This window comes from Sardina pilchardus, chromosome 20 (assembly GCF_963854185.1).
Source record: "Sardina pilchardus chromosome 20, fSarPil1.1, whole genome shotgun sequence".
In the NCBI taxonomy this organism is placed as follows: Eukaryota; Metazoa; Chordata; class Actinopteri; order Clupeiformes; family Clupeidae; genus Sardina; species Sardina pilchardus.
Window position 1 is genome coordinate 12729625 of NC_085013.1, and position 24443 is coordinate 12754067.

Sequence of the window (24443 nt, forward strand, 5' to 3'; positions counted from 1 at the left end):
CTCTCTCTCTCTCCCTCTCCCTCTCTCGTTCTGACAGGCCTCCTGCTCAGCTGATGTGAGTATGTGAGTTCATGCCCTGGTGGAGCAGGACGCTTGGTTGACCACAGCTGTGTGGTCCCACAGGCCCCGGTGAGCGCAGGCTCATCTACAGGCGCTGGACGTGCGGGCCAAGTCAAGAGCCTGAGAATCGGCCTCCGCCAGCGCTTCTCTGGCAGCTCACATGTCTTTCAGGAAAATTAAAAAAGCTCCATACACAAACAAGCCAGCCTCAAGCCTGCAGCCATTTACGTGCTATACGTTAATTGCCTGGTGCGTTAATGGAGGATATATGGCTGTTTTACTCATTATGATAAAACCAGCCATCTTTTTCACTGAAACTGTACTCTCTGTATAGTGTTACGTGACAAAAGTTTTGATGTTCAGGAAAGACATCATGTTCTCCTCAATAGTGGAACTTGGGAGAGGAGCCAAGCCTATACTGTGCTTTTCATTAACCAAACATCTCACTGTTAATATACAACAGGGAAATGCTTGGAAAGCAAACATGTTTGGATTCTTTTTTTATTATTTCAGAGAGAAAAAAAAAGGCAAATTAAAACGATTTTTCCTCTACCCAGCTCTACCCGGCAGCATCATAATTCATCTGTTTGTTAAGCCTGTGTTCATATCATCCCCTTTCACAAACATCACAATCAGATCACATTATATGGTGCAGGCTTGGAGGAGCAAATGAAAACCATACAATCAGAACCGGGCTCTGCAAACACTGCAAAGGAGGGGGAAAAAAAATATCTATCTCTTTTTTCTCTCTCTATCTCTCTCTCTTTCTCTATCTCCTTCCTCAACAAGAAAGCGAGTCTAGTGAATGAGCTATCAGAGGGTGTGAAATGAGTGACAGGCCCTGTGCAGCGGGGCAGGTTAGTGCACTTTGCTCTCGCCGCCCCGCTCTTACGCCGACCAAAACGGATGCGCGCGCGGAACATCTTCAAAGAAACCTGACTCCCGGTAATCACTCGTGTTGCCTTTGATCTCGGGGACGGCGAGAGAAAATAATGACCTGTTTCTGGGTGCCCTCGCACAATGAATAAAAGGTGAAATTACATTTGAATAGGCAGGTAATAAGAGGTAGCCTAGTGAGAGGTGATGGGGAGGTGTTGAAAAGAAAACAAGCCACACTTGTGGACAAAATAACACATAAGATCTTTTGGTGGGGGTTGGCTGACATACAGCATTCTCTGCTACTTTATAAAAAGCAACACTAGATAACAGGACTACACAGTATAAACAATGGTAACACTGTATGTGGCTAGATGAAATGATTGAGTGAATGGACTCTTCATCTCGGAAGGTAAATGGACAGAGTTTTGATGTAGACAACATGACCTCTCAGTATTCCATATCCATTCAAGAGACGAGGCAAACACCATATCCATGCAGCATGAGTGAATAGGATATTACAAAAAGCACTAGCAGAACACAATGTTAAAATGTATATTCTACAAATATTTGTTATATTACACTATCTCACACAGACTAAATGTATTTTGTTGCGCATGGATTGGCACCACTGCAGATATGTCTTGTGATTCCTCTTGGGAAATAGGCAGCACAGGCGAAAACGGCAGCAGGTAAAACGTGAGGAAACACGATCAATTGACCAATCCATGACAGGCAGTCTAGTATGAAAACAGGGACAAGTGCAATCATTTATCTATCAGGCCTTGCATGAAAAATGAATCCATTCATTACTGTCTGTGGTATTGGATCTTGCTTTATGTATTCAGGGGATCGCTCTGCCACGGACGGTAAAAGCGCAAGTCAACATCGCTCATCTCTCAGACGAATGTCGGGTTTGAGTGATGGTGTTTGGGAGCTTCTGACTAAATGCCTGGGTGGAACCCAATCTTGACATTGCTCCACTTTAAGCATTGACCCCACTATTTCATTACGAACCATGACCCCTCTACCCCAGGCAATGGGTGCAGAGTTAGGTGAGGAGGGGGGGGGGGGGGTATTGGAGCACAAAAGGGGGTCTTCAGTTAACAGAAGCTTCATCTTCGCCCTCCAGCAACATTTCCTGTGACTAATGTCACTCTTAAATGGAGACATGGCATGATGCACGTCCAGCAGCCGTACTCTTAGATATAAACACTTGGCCACTTCACACTTTATGGTATGCCTCTCCATATAGTGATAGACCATTTCAGAAAAGTACATTTCATGATGATGACACATAATAGTCGCAGTGAAACATACTTAGTTCACATGAATAAGTGGTTATACGTGATTTGAAGTGATTTTGAAGTGAGGGTAATACAGATTGTGCTAAGAAAACTCGAAGCACTTTTACACTTCTATAGTTCTATCAGTGGGAAGATGTTTGCATATTCAACTCCTGTCAATGGTCCTCAAATGTGAAGGAGCGGGGCTTTATAGGAAGAGAGTCTGGCTGCTTCTTTCCCAGCCCACCTTGTCACGAGATCACACGCTGAAGAATGTTGTACACGATGCGGTAACCTGAGGGACGCGTCGATGTGCTCGAGTGCCTCTCTATGTGTCAGTCTGCCGGTTGGGGTGCATTCATGCAGCATTCGTGTGCCTGCTGCAGAAACAAGAGGGACTGAGCCATAGTATCTGCTCTTCACAATGACCTGTGGATCCCCCTGGCATCTCAATAGCAGAGCAGTGCATGACGGGAGCACTTGAGGGCTGAAGCCAGGCTCAAAGCACCAGAGCCCCCGTTGGCTGTGTGAACCACCATTCCCTTTTCTGTTGTTTTCTTTCAAACTGAGATTAATCCCGGCCTCCCTACTCTCTACTTCAGTCCCCTTTTCAGGAAGGATCGTCTTTCGTTAAATTAACATAGTTTACACATCGTTAAACAATGTATGTTACACGCATTAATCCATCTGGAGGCCTCCATACGTACTGTGGGATTTCCTGGATTAAATCAAAACATTCCACAAACCTTTTAATCCCTAACGAACGAGACATGATGCCATATTAACTGACAGATCCCAGTGGGACTTCTAGGAAGGGGTGGGGGGGGGGGGTAAGTTCACCCATTACAACCTAAACAATATTTCAACTTCAGAATCAGGGGATGGAGTGAACTGTTTTATTTTCCTCCAGTGCTCATATGACCAACTCCATCTTCAACCCACAGCAAGACGTTACTGAAAGACACGCCGTTCTGCTTGTCTTGGAGCAGTATGGTTTTGGGTTTTGACATTTTGAAATCAATAAGAGGTGGAAAGGGAGGTTTCTGCCGCGGCATCCAACTTGAAATAAAAACACTTCAATCAAAGCAGCAAAAGCCTGACATGGGAGACAGAGGGATCGATCAGAACTGAGATCTGCACCTGTGAAGTTCTCCAGGCCTGTCTTTAACACGGCAGCATCAGCAAAAAAAGAGCCCACATTCCATTTAAGCCCACTGTGCGAAAAGTTGGCCAGAACCACAACGTTGGGTTTTTCGTCGTACTGTGAGCAACTGGGCGTTTTGTTTGAAAACAATACACCCTCGAAAAAAAAAATCTGACTAGTGGAGTAAATATATTCCACCTTCAAGTAGACGCTCCTCAGCCCTCAGACTTCTTTGGGATTAAGCGAGCGTGCCAGTCTGAACTGACCCTTCCAGACCCTCTCTGTCTGGATTGGCCACTGACTCACACTGGGAACGGAATTGGTCTTTTCAAAAAATGCTTTTGTATTTTCCGAGCCAGCGCTGTTAATTATGCCACCAGCTCCTGCAGCTGAGCGAAGCCCCTCTCAGGGCCTCAACAGCTGCTTCTTGTAGAGGTTAAGTGCTTAAGCATGTTCTCCATCTATACGGCGCTGTACAATGAGCAAGCATAAAAAAGTAGGTCCCCGCAGTCTAACAGATCCATCAGGCGCAGTTTGTCATGGACAGTCGAGTTAATTGGAAAGCAGGGGAGCCCAAACTCCAACCCAAATAGCTTTTAGTGGCCCACATTGACATGCACACACTCTATTGCATTCTATCTGCATTATGCATTATAACTACATGCTATTGTATATCTCTCTCCTTGGATTATTTAAACATACTGGACGAGAGATCCAAACAGTTTCTTGCCTGGTAAATAAACACGCCGGAGAATATATTGCTCCCAGGAAAAGCTTTGATAATGGTCCTGTCAGATGACCTTTTCAAATGTTTAAATGACACTTAATCCTAAAATTTGGTTTAATGAGCCTCAAAGATATGCCTCAAAGACACTGTCTCTGTGTATGTGCGTGTGTGCGTGTGTGTGTGTGTGTGTGTGTGTGTGTGTACATACACATGACCATCATGAAACTTCCTTTCCATTTTGTTCCCCTAGCCACTGGGCCTGTTCAAAAGGTCACAGAGATAATGAAAACAATTCACAATATAGTCCAGGAGAGAAAAGCGGACTTCCATCACTCAAATGTGCTCTAATATCTCCTCAGCATTCGGCCGTGCCTCGCCATGCGAATTAGCTGTTCAGTATTTCTGTCTTGTACAATTATGAGATGATGAAATTTCCCCCCCGACTGGGCTATGAAGCATGTCAAAGTGAGCACCGCGCGTCCGAAATATTAGAAGAAGGAAAAAAATGCAATGTCAATGGATAGGCAGTATAAATAGAGGTGATAACAGGGGAAGAAATGTCATCAAACACGGGTGGGGTGGAGTGGGGCAATCAGTCTGCGCGAGGACGAAGCGCCCATAAAAGAGTGAATGGGGAGACGGAAGACAATAAGCCCCGGGGGGGAGGCGGTCACATGGGGAGACAGGGTGACCCGAGAGGAGGTATCCGAGGGTGAGTCAGCGCCTCACTCCATGCCGTCTTCACTCCATCAAAGTGACGGGGGGGGGGGGGGGGGGTGTAGGTTGGGGGAGACTGTGTCATTCACTTACTGCCATTCCCCTTCGATGCACACTGCTTCCACTCCTTTAAACAGACAGCGCGAGGGTGTCCTGAAAACGTAATGTCAGTCTGCTGTCAGCGGACAAACAACGTTCGCTCAGTCACTTCAGGACCATGAATACAGGATACGGGCCTGTGTCATGGACATATTTGACTTGTTTCTGGCAAATTACCCTTGAGAGAGGCGAGCGCAGGATTTAAGTTGTAACCTTCTGGAACATTATCTCATTGCTTGTAAAGAAGAAAGCTGTTGTTGTAACTGTTGTTTACTATCTGGGATTTTCATGCAAAGATAAGACTTGCTTTCATGTGATTTTGCAGAACATTAACACTTTGACACTATAATTTTCCTAACAGTGAATAAATCATTCCCTGATGAGGTATTCATGAAGTGCCCATAAATATATGCATAAATATGTGTAAATAAATAAAGTGGAAATGCTTTCCGTGTAAATTGAATCTCTTCATAAAATGGCATCCCTCATTTTACGGGCTAAAATTATTTAGATAAAGCTGACAGGACTTGGCCTGCTTCCAGAGCTCGATGAAAACCATCTGATGGTCTGTGAGCATGCATCAATGCCAGCGTTTGTTAATGGATGTATCTCAACATCATAATCAACCCTCAGCTGAGGCAGTTTGTGGCACACGGCTGTGGTTTGAGTTTCACTCTACAAACTCGAACATGTAGAACGTGATTATCGCACAGGAAGCCAAACTGCTCGAGCAGGTAATGCCGAGAACTTGTTGTGACCATGATAGATTGAGGTAGATAAAGGCTCCTCAGTTGGAAGCCTTCATTAAACTGCTAACTCTCTCTCACACACACACTCTCACTCACTCTCTCTCTCTCTCTCTCTCTCTCTCTCCCTCTCTCTCACCATTTTAGTCACGTCAACACTGACATCAGCGAGGATAGTTTTAGTTATAAATAAAAGCAGCACTAAAGTAAGGACAGGAGACGAAACGGCAAGCAGCAAAGTCGGAATGAGGCATATATGAAAAATCCCCCTTCACCATTGACTCTTAGAGTACAGCTGTTTTCGGTGAATTATGAGAGTTATCCTCCACCCCCGGGGATTTCGATTAATCAATGCCAGCCTCATTCAAACAGGCCTCTGTCCTCCTGGAAATTTATATCCCCCCGCATAAGCTTCCAGAAATTCCTTATATATATTTATTTATCCTTGCGGACCAGGAGAGGAATCAGGTCAGGCCCGAGGAGTGGGTTGTGTAAGCATGTTATCCCCTCGTCGCTTCGAGACGCGGAGGCGCATCAAGCGGTGGGCCGCCGCGTAGCGATGGCTGTGTTGTTGTCAACGTGGCAAGGAAAAAAAAGGCTGGGAAGAGAAATGCTCCCCCCCCCCCCCCCACACCTCCAAACCACCACACTCAAGGTCATCACAGCCTGACAGCTGTCTTGCTCTTACAGATAGTTCTATTCCCGATCTGTCTGGAATGAAGGCTTTTTTCCCCCCTCTCTCCGCTGGCTAATTCTCAGCCCTCGGAAGGATAAACTTATTTTGGTTCCACGCCATTAAGTAACTCTTTAAGCAAATAGCTCAGCTGAATTTGGGCTATTGGTTTTATGTTATCAGACCCATAAAATAAATGAGCAGCGTTTCGATTGCATTACTTGTCGACTCGAGCATAAATGAGCCTTCGCTCAAGATGTTTTAGTGGTGAAATTAAATAAACATCCCGCAAGACTGAGTTGAGAATCTATAGCTCCTGCACATTACGTGTGGTCAGCACACTTAAGCTTAGGTACACAGAGGGTGTCTTGTACAGAGAGTCTCCTCTCCCAGAATGCACTTCTTCGCTTCCCCCCGGCGAGCACTCCACTAATTCCGCACACACAAGGGCAGTCCCCCGACCAGAGCGGGAGCCTCACACAGATGAGGCAGGCTGAAGGAGATGAGCAAACCAGAGGTGAATAGAGGGTGTTTTAACACTCTGTTCCCTGCTCGCCTCCTATTTCTGTCTTCATATTCCTGCCCCCACCGCTGTCCAAGTGGATGAAAACAGATTGGCGGGGAGGAAGAGGAGGTGGGGAGAGAGGAGAGCTCCGACAAGTCACACACCTCTCCCACCTCACCTCCTGCATATATTACCGCTCCCCGTCAGCCATAATCCCATCATGTTGTGCGACTCGGGGAGAGGGAGAGCGAACGGGCCAACGTGTGAATGGAGCCTGCTCTCTCTCTCTTTTCTTTCTCTCTCTCTCTCTCTTTCTCTTGCTCACTACACACACACTCTCTCTCTCTCTCTCTCACTCTCTCTCTCTCTCTCTTTCTTCTCTTTTGCATGAGGTATGAGGCTGCCCCTAGTGCTCATATTGCTGGGAGAAACCCTCTCAGGCTTATTGTATCTTAATAGCGATTTTTCCGTTTTTTTTTTTTTTTTTTTTCATTAGCTGAAAAGGTTACTGCCGCGGTGCTGATACCCTCCTGCTCCGCTCGCAGGAGGCGCAAATCCCCCCAAGCTCCGGCAGCCAGGCGAGGCCATTTCGCCGGCATTATCCTCCCACGCAGGTGCACAAATATCAGGCCGGGAACATGGGACTAAGCCAGGTTAATTATTTGGCTCTGGCACCTCCCCATTAATAGCCGAATATAAATGCGGGGTCTCGGCGAACGGGGAGGGTAGTGATGTGCAATTGAGGGGGAGTTATTGGGAGCAACAGCGCGTGTGCCGGAGGTTCAGACAGATAGAGGGGTTAGGTCGAGCCATGGGCCATGACTACGGCTGCCTGGGAGGGACAAGATTAACGTCACCGCTGGAGCAGGGCTGGAGAGAGAGAGGGAGAGTCGGATCGCTAGGGGCAATATCCATCTCCTCACTCCACTGACTAGAGGGAGGTGCAACACGCCCTCCCCAAAATGATGCCCTCCAATCGCATTAAAATATGAGAGCTATCAGGATGATGTCAGGGGGCAATACCTCATCTCCCTTCAATATTTGTCTTTGAATAAAACCCCCTTTTCTTCGTCTCACACTCATATAATCACTTGTGTACTGAAAAATATTGTGTATGATACAAAGCAGATTCGTGTGTGTATGTGTGTGTGTGTGTGTGCCAAGAGAGTCTGCATCATGATGTCATTATTTTTATTATGTGCTGGAGAGGGGTAATCATTCAAGATATAAGGGACCAGATGTGAACAAAAAGATAAAAAAAACACACACAAAACAAATTCAAAGACGCATAAAAGCAGCAGCTCTCTCACCAGCAATCCCTCTTTACCAAATGTGGCTGCGCCTACCAGCCCCAATCCAAAGCAATTCGTTATGACCAGATATAGAGAAAGATATATATATATATATATATATATATATATATATATATATATATATATATATATACATAGAGAGAGAGAGCAAGAGAAAGAGAGATACATACATATATATATAAAAATATACAGTATATATATATATATAAAATAAAGCGGCTCTACAGGCTGGGGCTTCACCCAAAATGCAGCGTGGCCTCTCTGAGTGCTCTCCACCTGATGAGGGCAGGCTGGGATCATTTTCCCCTCCTGACAGATCCGCTGATTTCCCCAGAGGAGCGCCGGGGCTCCTGGCTGCCGGGCTGCCCTCCCCGGCCGGCCGCGATGGGAGTGTTTACTTAGCTCACCTCACCTCCGTGGACCCTTCCACTGGGAGCGCGCCGCTCCGCTCCCATCTCCGAGGAGCAGCAGTGTAGCCCTGTCCTTGTAGAGGCTGGAGGATTCCCCCTCCCACCCCCCCCTTCTTCCTCTTCCTCCTCCTCCTCCTCCTCTCCCTCCTTAAGACCACTTGTCTTTATACGACCGTGTAATGGTGTGAGAACGTTCGGTGGATTCACAGCATCGTTTTTTGCTGATTTCATTTTTAAAAAGGTCTTGTATCTGTTGGGGATTATTTTTATGACTGTTCAGGATTGGGTCGTTATTGTGAAAAGTCACCACACCACTGTAAGCTAGTAGGTTGCTATACACAAACCGGAAAAAAGATCATCCTTGACAACACAAACAAAGTACAGCTCACAATTAGGTGTTTTGAAAAAAGATTTTAAAATGTGTTTGCTTGTGATCCCAAACATGCTGAAACCTATTAAACCACCAGAGCTTCCTCGGAATGTAAACATGCCTTATTGATGTTAAAGGACCAAATGGGAGCTCTTTAGATTGGTAAAGGGGTAAAAGCATAGCCGTGCCCCCTGCTCCATCCGTGGTCATGAGGGCAAGTCGGTTCAGAGGGGGAGTAGGGAGGGGGCTGGCTTTGCTCCAGCGCCCCCTCATCTGTGTGTGTGTGTGTGTGTGCGTGTGTGAGTGTGTGTGTGTGCTTGTGTGTGTGTGCTTGTGTGTGTGAGTGAGATGGTGTGGGGAGATGGGGGCAGTCAGGCACCAGCAGCAGAGGTAGAACAGCTCTCCGCGGGGGGCCGAAGGCCCTGGTCATTTTCATGCAACGGGCCCTTTGCCACAGCCCACCCTTCCCCCCTTCTCTCCCTCCTCTCCTCTCCCCGTCCTCCACCTCCCTCCTCCATCCCCCCCTCCATCCTTGTCCACCCACCCACCCCTTTCCCCTGGCCCTGCAGGGCAGCCCTGCCTCCCATCTGCTGTCTGTCCCAGTGAGGAGCTCCACAGCTCCCCTCTCACATTTACAATTCAATTAAACCCAACAAGCCCCTACCTCCTTCAATTCAGACAGCCGTGGCCTCGCTCAACAGAGAGCACGCATGCATTTTACACACACACACACACACACACACATATAGGCACACACACACACACACACACACACAAACACACACGCACACAGAGGCCAGGGCAGAGCAGAGCAACCCAGGTCAGTGCCTATTCTGAGAAGCTGTGTTAAGAAATACTCCATAGGGATCATAATCTGTGTCACTAGAATGCTACTGTCACACTCCACAGGCCTAGATACAGGCCAACAGAAACACAGAGAGAGAGAGAGAGAGAGAGAAAGAGATGGAGAGAGAGAACACTATAGTTGTTATACTACAAAGATATATAGCGTACACTGTTGGGAAGTGTTAGGAAATAAATGTGTACACACTTCCCCAATCAAAGCCTGCCGTTTTCAGCACGCTAAACTGGCATGGCTGTAAAGACAATGAATGAGAATATGAAATATAGACTTGGGCTATGTTCCATTTTTATGTTTGTGTGCCTTTTGGTTGTCTGTTGATCCCATTTTTTAAGTCCCAGTCTACAATAAGATACTAGGATTTGTGCTAAGCAGGCAGAGGTGTAGGCTTACACAGTAAGTGCATCCTTTTGTTTATCCTCAAAGATTTTTTTGGCAAATTTAGCCTAGTTTCTACTCCATTGCTTAGGAGAAATTCCCTGTTTATGATATAATCTTAGGTGGGCCAAAGGAACTGTATTGAGGAAGCCTGCGACTCTAAATTAAGTCCCTCATACATTTTTCTCCACTGTAATGTGAAAGCAATATCCACAGGCATCCCTTCTCTGGGAGAAAAGATGGGGAAAAAAGAGGATCTTTAATATTTAATTATGGCAGTGCCAACATGCAACTTTTATCATTTTCTTGTGTCATTTGCATCTTGGGCGAGCCCACAGACAGACACCAAAAAAAAGGGAGGGGAGAGAGAGAGGGGGTTTGGGAGACAGAGAGAGACAGACAGACACACACACACACACACACACACACACACACACACACATAGTACGAGAGAGAAAGAGAGCGAGATCCCTGTGTGTAATCTGTGTATCTGAATCAATGAGGATAAGGTACAAAGGAAGAGAGCGAGAGAGAGAGAGAGAGATACAGAGAGAGTACACGACACAAATGCAAAACTGAAAAATACTACCCAGTCAAAGAGTGACAGGACAAACAGACAGAGAACGAGAGAGAGAGAGAGAGCAATTGAGGACTAGGGTACAGTCAGGTGGTCATGCTGCTCATCCTTCTCTCCATATCTGGGTGTAATGTGTGCGTCCATGTGCTCTGTGTGTGTGTGTCTGTGTCTGTGTCTGTGTCTGTGTGTGTGTGTACATGTGTGTGCGCGTGAGGTAGGCAGGCCGAGACCCATGACTGGCTGTGCCCTGACGCGTGCAGCCTCACACAGGGCCCCTCCGCTGAGTCTGGAGTCCCTCTCTCTCTCTCTCTCTCACTCTCTCGCCCTCTCTCTCTCTCTCTCTCTCTCTCTCTCGCTCTCTCTCTCTCTCTCTCTCGCTCTCTCTCTCTCGCTCTCTCTCTCTCTCTCTCTCGCCGCCCGGCCACACCGCCGCGCTCCCCTCTGTGCCGAGGTGGCAGACTGCGCTAATGAGCGATAATGTGTGTAATTAACAGTCCGGCAGCAGCACACGTAGCTGATGAACAGTCTCTCCCCTCCTTCATTTGGCCGCTTGTTCCCCTTGATTCGCCTTGAATGGAGGCCGGGGTGGAAACGAGGCCTATGTGGTGCCAGGGTACTTGCCATTAAGATGACAATAATAATAGAAATGGTCATTATCATAATAATGCCTGTCATTGTGCTGCGATGTGTCTTTCATTTTAATGGAAGGAAGCGCGAGAGAGACAGAGGGGGGGAAAACGGCAATCTCTACGCAGTCTATTTGATGGTGCTGCTGGTGCTCATTATTATCTGACAATTCAAAAGCTTCTACATTTGCATAGTGCATTTGTTTAATTGCAACGTGGGGGGAAAGAAGCAAAGCAAATAACAGGACGTAATGAAAGTGATTTTCTCCCGCTTGCGTGTTGTCAAGTAAACATGTTTTGGTGGTGCTGCTGCTTGCTGCTTTCCGACGGAATTCGGATTCGAGCGTCCCTCTTCGTGCCGGAGACGTTTCTCATCCGGAGAAAACAGCCGGGGTCATATCATCGCGAAACACACCTGTGTAAACTCCTGCGGCCAGCGAAAATGTTGACTCTGGGTCCAGAAAATAGAGTTCCTCAGGAGCGCGTCGGAGAGAGAGAGAGAGACGTCCTCCTCCTGGAAACGGGGGCCGTGTGAGGACGCGAGGCAGAGCTCCAGGGCCTGCACCAGTGGCAGCGGCAGATGTGAGATTTATGGCCTCAAGTACTTCCATGTTTCCCCTTCCTCCGACTCCGACTCCAGCCCCGCCACTTCCACCCTCCGCCCCCCCCCCCCCCTCCCCTCCGCCCCCCAAACCCCCGTGAAGCGAGCGAGGAGCTCTCAGCTCTCAGCTCGGCCCTGCTTGGGCCGTCGGAGCGGATCCGGGATGAATCGCGTGCGACCGCACTTGCCGGTGCCGGTGCCGAGCGCTGAAGGAGAAGCGTTAGATATCGCACGGGGCGCTGAAGAACACTCTCCATCAGCTCGTAAAATGCGTCGTCTGCCGCCGCCACCCGACCCCCCCGCCCCCCTCCCCGCCGCTCCCTTCTCATCACCCCAGCCAATGTTCCGTACACACACACACACACACACACACACTCCTCTTCTCCCCTCTCCTTCTCTCTCTGGTAACGGGGGTGACATGGCCCGTCTCCAAACTACATTAAGCCTCCCCACCCCCCACCCCCCGTGTCTTGCCGGCGTGTACGTTTCAAAAGGTTTTACTGCCGCTCGTGGCGCAGGCCATTAAATCAAGCTGCCAGGCTTTACAAAGCAGATGAGCCCTGTAGACAGTGTCATCCACAGTGCCTCGCCATTTCTGCAATTTTAAACAGTCAATCTGGGAACGCTCGCTGGCTTACTCATCTCAGTCCCATCTGATATCTGTGTGAATGGGAACGTGTGAGTGCCTCTATGTGTGTGTGTGCGTGTCTGTGTGTGAGTGTGTGTGTGTGTGCGTGCATGCATGCTTTCTTGCAAGTTTTTAAGAGGCTCTGAGCATGAATCTGTTCTGCTGAGTAATTATTTGCATAAGTTGTGCATACGGTTGTTATGCACTTGTGTATGTTTGGGTTTCCGTGTGTTGGAATGTCTGAACCTCTCTACATGCATGTGCCGGTACATGCAACTGTGTGTATGCATACACACATTCAGTATGCGAGTGAGTTTTCTGACGAATTCCTTGCGTGCGTGTGAGGATGTCAGGGTACACTTGCCATCATCTGACCCCCCCCCTCACACACACACACACACACACACACACACTCCACAACCACTCAGTGTTGTCAGTAGGAATCAGGCGAGGTGAGTGGAGGCAATCTAAAGTAAATGCCTCCCAAGTAAGTGTATATAAACTCAGTAAATATGCTGATTCGCTCCGAGGGCTCGGGGTGTTCGGAGGCCCACTCAAAACACATGCAGATTTTAACATCTCGACACTTTATAAAAGCTGCTGCTGCTCCTCACGCAATGTCAAGCCCGCGTATCTCCGTCTTTCCCTCAATTAAAATTTGATTGAACAAGTCTAGCACAGTTAAGAAATAAATATTCACAGGCCACTAATGCACACTGCATTAAAACCTCTACATAAATCTCAGATTAGCGAGCTCTTAACACCCATTTTCGGAGGGACTACATACTCTAGTGTTGTGTTGCCTGTGAATGCATAGAATGAAGCATTTGGAGAGAGGTGTCCCCCCCCCCCCCCCCCTAAGTGTGTCAATGCTTGTTTTGAGAAAAAGAAACAGACACTGGAAGCAAATCCGAAGCTCCGGGCGATGTCTGAAAATGGTGTCTGTTTTTTTTTTTTGGTTTTTCTTTTTTTTTTGGTTTCTCTGTGCACAGCCTTAATCCATTTGGCACTCGGAGCAGCATGGTGCTGTAGTTTTGCATAACAACTCGACGGCTTCCACCCAGGAACTGGCTGAAAGTTTATGGGGCTCGAGTATTTACAGACGCACTTAAAATGTAACCTGAAATAACACCTACAAAAGGGAAGTGGGGGGTGGGGGGGGGGTGCAGGAGGAGGAGTGGAGGTTGGAAAAGTGAGATCATTAGGCTGAAATGTCCTCTGGCCAGCAGATGAGGTGAGGGAGTGCTGAGAATGCTGAGGATTTGGAGCAACCCGATGCCCGTCCGCCGCTGGGCATTAGCTACCGGGAAAGTGGCCATGCGCAGTGTTTAATCAAAAGTAATGGAAGACAATGCGTGTCACTGGGTCAAGTAGGGCTGCATGTTTTGAAAGGTTTGCACGCTGATAACTGGCTGTAATCACCTAAAAACATTAGCCTGTCACACTGATGTGTGCTTTACCTCACCGGTGGAGTTAATTGCATACACAAGGTCCTTTTTCTCCTCTCACAACTGGTCAATATCCAACACGGAAGGGACGGGAGAAGCATTCAGAAGTCTCACGGGTTATTTGAAACAACTCCAGCGGCGGCTGGACTTGATGAAAGCCTAAGCGTCGGAACAAGGGGGAAAGCACAGGAGGAACAAATAGGGCGCCTAAGCCAAATGGGTTACTAAATTCTCATTTGCATCCATTAAGAGCAAGCATGTGTTTCAAACAAACACCCCTGGGCTTTGGCCGCCATCAGCTGTCGTCACTCGCCTCCACTCCGCATCGACGCGTTATAATTTGTATTATTCGGAATCAATAAATCAATGAATCCATACCAAACAAATGCCACTGTGTGTGTGTTAATGACACCGTGGGATTATAGGAGGATAATGCTACCAGGGTAGGGGAGGGAAAAAAGGGCAACAACAAAACAGCGAAAGGCATCGATCACTTTTCGCCTGTCAGGGTACAGCAGATCAACGAGACAAACGAAGGCAAATCCGAGCGGAGCTTCTCCCCAAGACATAAGCACCTTCAGCCCACCTCCTCACCCCCTTCCCTCCCTCCCTCCCTCCCTCCCTCCCTCTCTCTCCCGCTCTCTCCAATTCCATTTCCCTACTTCACAGGGAGTGTGGAGGTGTTACGGAGGCCAGGCCCGGGATGGAGGCCACACACCGATATATAAATGTCAAGGCATCTTAATTAACACCGCGTCCGCAAGCGTGATCAAGGCTCCCTTGATGCAGCGCGCAGTAAAGAGGCGCTGGAGTCGGACTGCGGGGCCCAATCCCCAACCACAGTCTCCCACTCTCGCCTGGATCGATTCAAATAGATTTTCCTCTTTGGCACACACCTGCACGCTGTCAACAAGACATAAATTTTGTTTCCTCTCACTCCTCTTCGCCTCTTTTGCCCCATCTCTCTCTCTCTCTCTCTCTCACTCACTCTATCCTTTGAGCCCCCTATATTTCCCATGCAATCCATATTTCCCAAACACGGTACATGAAAACCTCAAAAGCTTTTTTTGGCAGGGTCTATCTGGCTGTGAGAGAAGGGGGAGTCTGTGCATGGTAGCCTTGCTTCAACTCGGCCTGTCCACCCACAGCCTCAAAAGACTTCTTTGGGACTCTTTGAAGGATGGAGTCGTTGGGCAGAGGACTGAAGCCGAACGTTCAGCATGCGCTCAGCGTTTTAGAGTTCTTCAGGCCGCGACGGTGCACTGGCCTGTACACACACCCCGAGCGTAGCGTTTCACGGCTGACCTGCCTCTTAACTCCTGATCTGGATCCTGACGGAGATCACTCACTGGTTCGGGGACGAGGGGAGCAAGACAGGGAGAAAGAGGTCACAGGTAGGGCGCCACTATCACTCACATCTTCACTCAAGCCAACGCTGACACCCAAGCTCCGGTGGATAGGTGTGTGTGTGTGGTGGGGGTTGTTTGGGAAGTGTTGTAGTAGAGAGGCAGACGGGAGGGGTGTGTTTGTGTGCAGAACTCGTTTCCCCCTACGACTACTACTACTACAAAAAAAAAGTTCCCACTCGGAGAGCCTTGTGTTTCCTGGGGTCTGGGATTGACTCGTTAGTGGAGTGGCACATTGGTGGCGGGAGCAGGGGTGCGGTGAGAAATCCATTTACATCCTCCCCTGTTTCATTCGCTCCGACTCCTCTCTGATCCTCACCCTCCACTCAGGCTTGTTTACCTGGCAAGTAGACTGTGACTAAAGAAAATTCCCACAGCCTGCGGTGGGATTGGTAGGTGGGGGTGGTGGTTGGCTGGGGGAGTCAGTGTGTGTGTGTGTGTGTGTGTGTGTGTGTGTGTGTGTGTGTGTGTGTGTGTGTGTGTGTGTGTGTGTGTGTGTGTGTGTGTGTGTGTGTGTGTGTGTGTGTGTGTGTGTGTGTGTGTGTTGAGAGTGGGAGAGGGGGGGTTATTACTTAAAGATGTAACCTACCTTCCCCAGCCCCCATGGTTTAATTATCATGTGCAGCCTAGTGTAGATGAAATAACTGGGGTTCTCACACTGACGCCCACATGGGGAGGCAACACAGTCACTCAGCCTGGGAGATAGTGGAGCGGGGAGGAAGCAGCACAGCGCCTGGCTGCCTTTAAAGCAGGCTAATCGGAAAAGAAAAATAAATAAATCTGCTCGGGCTGCAGACATCCATCTTTTTTCGCTTGTTGCTGGTGAGTCTGCATGGAAAAAGCAGCGGATCACATGTGTTCTTACCCCCCCTATCTTCTCCACCCACACCCACCACCACCACCACCACCACCCTGGTCCAAGCATGCCTGCTGTTCATTCAGAGAATTAAGCTTTAATATGGGGTTTGGGTGGGAGCAGTGAGGGGGTGAAAAGGTTAAATTATGGGCTGGATTTCTCCCTAAGCACATCAAAACCTCCACTGCCTTCACAGGTCAGATCGTCTCAGGGCCAAATCCCCCTTGCAAAGCAAGCTGTGCAAAGACTGGCCAAAGATCAAAAACAAGAGTTTAAGGGTGTTTATTATTTTTTTAGGTTGCATTTCTCTAAATTAATGTTTAATTAGGTACTGAGAAAGAGAGCAAGGGAGTGTGTGAGAGAGGAAGTGAGAAAGAGAGACAGAGAGAGAAAGATAGACTTTTTACATACAGACATTTAATGCAGCACGGTGTTTGCTTGCTCTCGCTGTCTGTCTGCGGAGTGACTGATCACCACATGAAAAACAGCTTTTTCCGCTCCCAAAGGGCTTCTGTTCCTATGACAGAGAGAATGGGGAAAGGGGGGAGGGAGGGGTGGCGGGTGGGATCCCCTCTCTAAAATAAATAATTTACAGCCTGCCCTGCCTGTAAAAGGACGCGGGGCGGTTGCATCTCTAGCCTGGCTGTTTACATTGGAGATACAAATCATGATTTTGGATGAGTTACACATGTAAATCACTGATAGCTAAACACGTGTCTGATTTGAGCGCTTGCTTAGGAACGGAGACTGCATACCAGTGTAGTGTAAATCTGTGTGTAAAAACACAGCCACTTATTGGATTAATGAATCCAATTACCAGAGTGCTGGCAATTCATCCAAAACAGCATACTAGCAGCCTAAATATTATGCAAACAAAGTACTTAGTGAGTCAGATATCCTTGCTCAGCCAAGTTTCACAGCACCAAGAGTTAAATTTCATGTGATGCCGAATGAGAATGATTAGAATGCCGAATTATTTCCCAAAATGGGAATATTTGTTTACATGTCAATTTTGAATAATCTCTGAAGTTGCAGTGAGTGTGTGCCTATATCTCAGAGACTGTAAACCATTTTGGTACATGTAGAAGAAGGATTGGCAACCTTCAAAACCTCCAAAATAACCAGTTTTTGATTAGAAATAATATAATGAAAACGTTACTAGAAGCCACAAAAATATTTAAGTCCTTTAAATACAAGTAAGCTTCAACATATTCATCTGAATTAGCTTTTCAGCATCACCTGAATCAAGGCTTGGTGCATAGGTTTTAGGCAACTTTAAAAAAAAAAAAAAAAAATTCATTGGTTGGCAGGCCAGAATGTTGTCCCAGATAGACTGGAGTGTGTCTAGGTTGATTCTAAATGGTTCTCATCCCACATTCCTGTCTACCTTGCTCAAACTATTACTCCACATTATAATAAAAACAATCATAACAATGAATCCCTGCAGCTTTGCTGCTAGGCCCCCAATAATAATCATAATACAATTATGACCTCCATCTACATTGCTGCTCGCTATGTATGCATGTAGTGACTTTGACATTCCTGCTCAGTGCTCAAATGGCATGTTACCTTGAAGGTGGTTTCTTTGTTTCCCTGAGGATTGCACAAAACTACCAGTCCGCCTTTCATGAAAGTTGGCAGAAAGCTGTAGCATGGATAAAAGAAGAATCCACTGAATTTTGCAATATTTTTGAATCACTGGGAAACTTGAACTTACACAATGGTGCATGACATGGCATTTGGCCAGCATGGAGATATATGCACTCTCTGAATCATACTTCTGAGATGTCTCCAACATCTGCATTCTACATTGCGGATCAGACATTCCGGTAATTCAGTTGCAGTGGTGATGAAAGCAAAGAAATTCGTCCCAGCACTTTAAATTGATCTGTTTTCCTCCAAGACTTATCTTTAGGGGGATTTTGACACCACTGCTAGCTTGGGAACACATTCAAGCCACCACAGAGTTTGTTAAAGGATTGCGAGGATGTGACATATGGCATTTCTTGGCCTATGTGTTTTACACATTTCACTTGGGATTTTTTTCAGGGCAGGTTACATATTTCACAGACTAACTAGAAAAGCCTCCGTTCTTCCTAGGTTGTCATACATTTGAACTTAAACTATTCAGATTGCCACCACGTGGCCATACCATGGCATTACACCACTAAGCGAAACACATAAACGGCTCAGGAATCCCGACGGAATTACGGATCACTCCCAAAATGTAATCGTTTCTTCCTTGGGTTATGCCTGACATTCGAAAAAAAATTAAATCGGAATTCATTCTTTACTTTACTTGCTAACAAACAGACAGACAGACAAACAAACAGGCAGACAAACAAACAAACGCCAGTCCCCGATGAAAACATAATCTCCTTGGCGGAGGTAATAATAACACAAGGATAGCTTAAAGTCCAACAATGATCAAAGCTATCTTAATTTGTTTTGTATTATTATTCATTTCCATTCTACAAAACCAGGGAGGCAATAGAGAGAGTATAAAGAGCTACATGCAGTTTGTGGGCTGAGTGTTGCCAAGACTTGATTATAGAGTGTATGCCAATGAGAATGTGTATGCCTATATATGGTAGAGGGATTAATAGCTATTTAGAAATTAGAGCTACTTTAAAATTTGGACGGAATGGAAATAAATGCTCTAATTGTATTTTTAAAGTTTTCTTGATGATACGATGGTACGGTTAATTTTTAACGGAAGATATTAGCTCAAAACCAGACATGGGCACTTAATCACTGGGACATGTTTTTCAAAGTCTATTATATCACTTCTGTTTTCCATTATTTTGGCTATTTTCACCATGTTTCTTGTGTCCCATTGAGAGGTAAGGGAAGACACAGACCATAAGATGCGTTCTCTGGCTGACTGGCTAGCGCCCAGGATCACCGGATGACCCTGGACGAGGTGCAAGTTGACAAAACTTCCTTCATTTCCTCTTGTTATTGCAGCATCTGAGTCGAGTTTCCACTCAGACACAGGATAGAGAGGCCAAAAGGTGAGCGCAATGCTCCACTGAACTTCGACGCTGATCAAACGGAATGCAGCATGGAGCTAGGGGCTGGGAGATAGCAGGAGCTGTTTTTTCTCTCTCTCCTTCTATCTCTCTCTCTCTCTCTCCTTCCTCTGTCCTCTCCTCCTCCACCACAAACCACAGCCTAGCTCAGGGGCTGATTCAGGGAGATAAGTCCAGGTAAACCAGATTTCCCCAGGAATGAAAATCCGCCCAGTTGACCACAGCTGAGCGGCCAGCCGAGGGGAAACGATTTAAGCAGGCCCAATTATTTTCTCTGGTCCTGGGGCACACAAAGACATGGAGGGGGTGGTTGTAGTTGGGGTTGGTGGGGATGGGGGTGGCGGGGAGGGGAGGGAGGGTTGTGTGTGTGTGTGTGGGGGGGGGGGGCAACCAGGGGAGTGAAGCCCGGTGGCACAGCAAGCCTCGGCCAAAGCAGGTGTACTTATGTATCATTCATGATTTTAATTGCTTGTAATTAACTTGAGTCCAATTAGAAAGAGAGAAAATCAATATGTGTTGATCAACAGTGAGGTGCATTTTCTAGGAGTCGGTGGGGTAGGGTGTTTATGTGTATATGTTTATGTGTGTGTGTGTCGAGTTATGTGTGTGTGTGTCGAGTGCAGCTACAATCAGCGCGGCTGTTGGTCTGCATTAATGGGGACGCACGCCGCTCCACTCTCTCCTGCTTGATTGTGTATTGAGCGATTCGTCTCCTCTGGCCCGTGCTTACATTGTGTGCGGCGATTATCCGCCAGCGGCAGATTGCTCAGACACCCCGGTGACACGGCGGGATCCAGCCAAATGCATGTCAGAGGTTTGCCGCCGGAGCCCCGAGATCCCGCGGGCGTGACGGGGGTTGGAGAAATCGGACGGAATGGAAACCGGGTCGGCGCCCGCGCGCACATGTGTGTGTGTGTGTGCCGAGCATGAGGATGCAGCCCGTCTCAGCATATTCATATCATTTTTTTTTCGCCGACTCATTCTTTCCGGGGTTGTTGTTGTTGTTAGGAGAAACTGGAGAAAATTGCCACGGGTTTCTTGCATGACAGACATGGGTGGCAGAGACAACGCCCCTCTCCAAACTACTTTCACTGGAATCAATACTGACGTTGCTGTTAAGGGTGTCCCGGTAATGAGCCCTGGGATGCAGCTCCTCGGAGTGACATTAGAATTACCTCTTAAAGCTGCGCGCGTGCATAGGGCCCCACAGTAAAAAAAAATCCTGCCGGAGTGAGCAGTGAATCTAAAATCCAATAACTCACGGCGGCCTCTCATCTGTTTCCTCGGTGTTGGTAAACTGCAAAGGTTGCAGAGATGCCTGGAAATCTTACACGGATGCATCAAACAGTCACCGTGTTTTATTGTATGCAGGGAAAAAAGTGCTTACGGGGTGCTCGCATTCATCAAAGCGACCACCTCTCCCTGCTAATCTACAAAAAAGGGCCGCTCAAATCAAAGTTTTTGTTGATCTCCACAGAGGAAAATCCAAGGAATGAACGTGTGTGTGTGAGGTAAAGGATTGGAAGGCTGTTTACCTGTTTGGCAGCCTGAGCAGACAGACACGGTGCCATCCTAGTTCTCCCCCCAATCTCCATGCGCTCAGGCTCCCCCATCCGTATGCAGAGAGGGGCCCGCGTGTGTGTACGCCACGGTATGTTGTGCCGCTGTCACACTGAGTTCAACAGGATCAGCACTTCAAAAACATCCCTGCTGGACACAGCAAAGCAAAGAGCGAAAAAATAGATCAGAACACCACCGAGCAAAGGGAAAGGGGGAGAAAAAAGGTGGAGGGGGGGAAAGAAGAAGGGGGAAAAACTGCCTATGCAGGCACAGGATTTAAGCCGCGGCCTGCCGGAGGGAAGGCGCCATGAGTTTGGCTGTCCAATCTGACTCTGGCGTCTCTCTCTCCCTTTCTTTCTTCCTCTCTCTCTCTCTCTCTCGCTCTCTCTCTGTCTGTCTGTCGCTTTCCTGGCCTGTAAACACGTCGTTGTTTAGTAGCGCGGGCGTCCGCCGCAACGCATGGTCGCCCGCTAGCGCGAGAGCCAGAGCACCCGCCTGCCCGCCTGCGTCAAAACACGACGCGTGACAGCCGATGACAGCCCGTGCCGCGCTGCTGTCGTCGTCGCCGTCGTTCTCGCCGCTGACAAAGGTACGGGTTCCCCCCCCCGCTCTCAAATGGTCTGTCACCGGGAGCGAAGGAGCCCATCTGTATCGCTCCCCCCGGAGCCTCGGCCGGTAAACAAGGCACCGCGGTGGCCACCGCTCATCTCCACGTCATTAACGCCGACTCTCGCGCGCGCTGCGTTGCGTTCTGATCCAGCCGCATCCATCCGCCAGTCACCCCGCCCGTGATGAATGATTATACACTTACAAAGTATGGATTAATTGCGCAGGCCAACGCCAATATAGCGGCATCCCCCACGGGATAAGCGCTTTATTAAACTATGAGCTTCGCAGACTAAACAAACATCAGGACGGCGCGGTGATCTTTGCGAGGACGTGTCTGCGGAAAAGAACACTGAGTCTTAGCGAAATGAGGTGCTGCGAGGACACAGACTGAGGATTTAAGGCAGCTCAATTTCATAAAGTTGCTCAATCGCATCAAAAGTCTGTTTCTCTTTTTTTAATCCATCTTCGGTGGACTTTCATTGCAGATTGAATACAGCATGGTAATCGCTGTGTTCAGTGTCTTGAGTTGAGCATAGCTGTTCAGACAGACATAAACCAGGCCATCCCCTTAGTGTTGATAATGAGTTATAATGAGCTGCTTTTAAAGAATGCTTTTATAGGCAACCCTTACTGCTATCATCTTCAAGTTATTTATTGGTTTGTGGTCATGTGAAGGATCGGTTACAGTCCCATCATTCCACCCAGCTGCCTACGCGCTGCAGTTCTGGAGTCTGGGTCTAACCACACCAGCAGCATGCAAGAAGCCTTCATAGTATGACATCACCTGCTATGTCACCATAAGAAGACATTAGTAAGCATGCTAGCTGATGCAGTATTCGTTTTTTAATGCCTTTTTAGTAGTCATTCGTTTTCACTAGTTTTCAGCCAGAAAACGTTTTCCTTCACAACAAATGCATTGCTTCATACATTGTGTTTACTCTTTTCAATATAAAATCAATATTTTCATATATTTAAGCATGCAATGATATATCAATGCATCAAGTAGGAAGGAGACTGGAGCACACTCATCTCACTTGCAGTTTTTTTTTTTTTTAAGATTATTCTTTGGGCTTTTTATGCCTTTATTTGGACAGGACAGTAGAGAGAACGACAGGAAGTGAGTGGGAGAGAGAGTTGGGGTGGGATCTGGAAAGGACCACGGGGCGGGAATCGAACCCGGGTCGCCAGCGTACGGTGCAGGTGCCCCAGCCAGTTGCGCCACTGCCGGGGCCACTTGCAGTTTTTTATTGGTTATCTAAGGGAAGAATCCGCACACTACAAGTCTTTGTGAAAATAGCTTTACTGGTAGCTAGCTTTCGGTCGTTAGACCTTCTTCAGGCAGAGTGAATCATACAGACAACAGTGCTGAGTTAATACACCTGGCTTGATTGAAAACACCTGTGTCAAAAAAGCATCATGGGACATGTGGTCTTTACAAGTCTCTGTATGGAAAAACACTCTGTGTCAGTGAAGCATCATGGGTAGTGTAGTTTAGATAATACATGAAACATATACATACAAGAAAAAGAGAACAAGTCTATGCCTTGTACACATCAGGCGACAGCCATCATAAAACAAAGCACAAGCAGTTCAAAGTTAGGCTATATAAGCACACTCATGTCAAAATCCTCATTTAGACCTGATGGTTGTAGTGACTCTAATTTGTATATCCAGAAGAGTTCCCGTTGACATAACCTCCTGTCGACATCACCCCCTCTGTGTAGGGTTATCTGTTCTATGCCTTGAAATCTAAGGGAAGAGATAGGGTGTGACATAGCATTAAAATGGCAAGCAACAGGATAATTGGCATCTTTTCGCCTAATAGAACTTTTATGTTCACTTATTCTTTGTTTAAGGGGGCGGGTAGTTTTACCAATGTAAATTTTATCACATGGACATTTTAGTAAATAAATTACATTTTTTGTGTTACACGTGATAATTCCCCTGATTCCAAAGTTCTTTCCAGTTCTAGGGTGCTTAAAAGTATTTGTTTTTATGGAGCTATGACAGTGGGCACAATTTCCACATGGATAATTCCCCTCTTTAATTGGAGCTAATAGAGTCTGTTTAGGGGGGGGGCAGAATAGTGGCTCTAACCAGTTTGTTACGTAGGTTAGGTCCTCTTTTGTGGACAAAAAGAGGTGGGTCCTGAAAGAGTTCAGATAAGGCTGGATCCGAGGTCAGAATGTGCCAATGTTTCTGGATAGTTTTCTTAATGATGTGGGCCTGAGGAGTATAGGTAGTAATACAAGAAACTGAAAAATGTCTTTCCTTTTTTACACTTTTCTTCAAAAGGTCAGCTCTGGATTTAGAAAGAGCAATATGATACGCTTCATCAACACACTTATTTGTATAGCCTCGTTCCAAAAATCTCTGTTTCATTTCTACTGCCTTCTCTATATAGTCTTTGTCAGAGTGGCAGAGTCTTCGCAATCTATAAAATTGACTTTTAGGTAGGCCATTCTTTAAAGCTGTAGGATGAGCACTAGTAGCTAAAAGAAATGTATTACGGTCAGTTTCTTTCTTGTATAATGTAGTAGTAAGGCTACCATTACTTAGCTCAATCCACATATCCAGAAAGGACACACGTGATTGATCAAATTCCAGAGTAAACTTTAAATCAGTATTACAGCCATTTAGATATGACCCAAATGCACACAATTCTTCTTTTGTCCCTTGAAACAGACAGAGCACATCATCTAGGTACCTATACCATTTAAGGATCTTTTGACTAAAAGGGTTTAAATGAGACAAAACAAATTTCTGTTCAAAAAACCCCACATATAAATTGGCGTAATCTGGAGCAAAAGTAGAACCCATATAGATGTTCCTTTAAGTTGTAAATAGAATTCCCCTATGAATGAAAAGTAGTTTAACTTAAGTACGAAAGAGGCTAATTCAATAATAAAGTGACTTGGGGGGAAGTCTCTACGG